Below are 1,463 nucleotides of genomic sequence, written 5' to 3'. Positions count from 1 at the left end.
TGTGTATTGTATGATGACACAAGTGATTGGATGAATTTCATATAATGAATATATGAATGATTGGGTTGGTTATTAAATAATGAGGTTTGAGGAGTTGAAGTGTGGAAATTGGTAATTTTGGGTGAAATTGTATAGATGAGGTATGTTTGATTTTGGTTGAGATATATTATGTGGTCATGTATGTGAGTATAATTATTAATGCCTTGATGGTATGATAATGCATGAGAGATATGTATGTTGTGATATATGCTTGAGAAATGATTAAGGTTGATTTGGGGGTGAAACCACGTGATAGTGAGTATGATATTGGTTATGTATAATGATGGTTGATTGGAAATAGTATTGTTGGAAATTGGGATGAGGAAGGATGTATGACATGTTGATATGTTTGTAATTTGGCCATTTGCTTGAAATGGGTAAAGATGGTTATATGATGTTTTTGTGATTCGTGGTAAAGTGTTAATGTATGAGTTGAGGAGGCTTGATGTTGTTTTTGGTATATTTTGATTGGTTTCAAAAAGGGTTGAAATTGGCATGTTTTGGTTGATTTTGAAAAGAGTTGAAAATGGCTTGTTTTGAAAATGGCACTTTGTGGTTTTATATGAAAACATGGTTTTTGGGCATACTTTCACGGGACATAACTTGGACTACGAATCTTTGTTTTGTGCCAAATCTGTTTAGAAATGAAATTGGATCCGGGATGTCCATGCCGTTCGAAGAACGGGTGAAAAACGATTTAAAATGAGGAAGTTATGTCTGTCGGAAGATTGGGGGTTGAATCTGTGAATTCTGCAGTTTTTAACTTAGAAAATTTTTAGCAGAATAACCCCTTGCGCGTGGGCGCACTTGGCGCGTACGCGCCGATCTTCCAGAAAGCGCCATCCACGCGTGCGCGTGATGTGCGCGGGCGCGCCGATAGTGCTGCACCCGATGCCCAGCCATTTTCCAGAGAGTCGTACCACCGTAATATCATTGACTTATGACTCGAGCATAAGGATTTGAATATTAGGGTGTTACAAAGAGGATGAGTATGTCACTGAAGAGCAAGTTGCTAAATACCTTGGAGCAATCATGAAGCTAAATGACAAGTTATTTGGTAATGAGACTTGGAAGGATGAACCCCCTTTGCTCACCAAAGAACTGGATGACTTGTCTAGGCAGAAATTACCTCAAAAGAGACAAGATCCTGGGAAGTTTTCAATACCTTGTACCATAGGCACCATGACCTTTAAGAAGGCTCTGTGTGACCTAGGGTCAAGTATAAACCTCATGCCTCTCTCTGTAATGGAGAAGCTAGGGATCTTTGAGGTACAAGCTGCAAGAATCTCACTAGAGATGGCAGACAATTCAAGAAAACAAGCTTATGGACTTGTAGAGGATGTTCTGGTAAAGATTGAAGACCATTACATCCCTGCTGATTTCATAGTCCTAGAGACTGGGAAGTGCATGGATGAATCCATCAT

This window comes from Arachis duranensis, chromosome 5 (genome assembly GCF_000817695.3).
Source record: "Arachis duranensis cultivar V14167 chromosome 5, aradu.V14167.gnm2.J7QH, whole genome shotgun sequence".
NCBI classification, from domain to species: Eukaryota; Viridiplantae; Streptophyta; class Magnoliopsida; order Fabales; family Fabaceae; genus Arachis; species Arachis duranensis.
Note: the sequence above shows the minus strand (reverse complement) of the source record.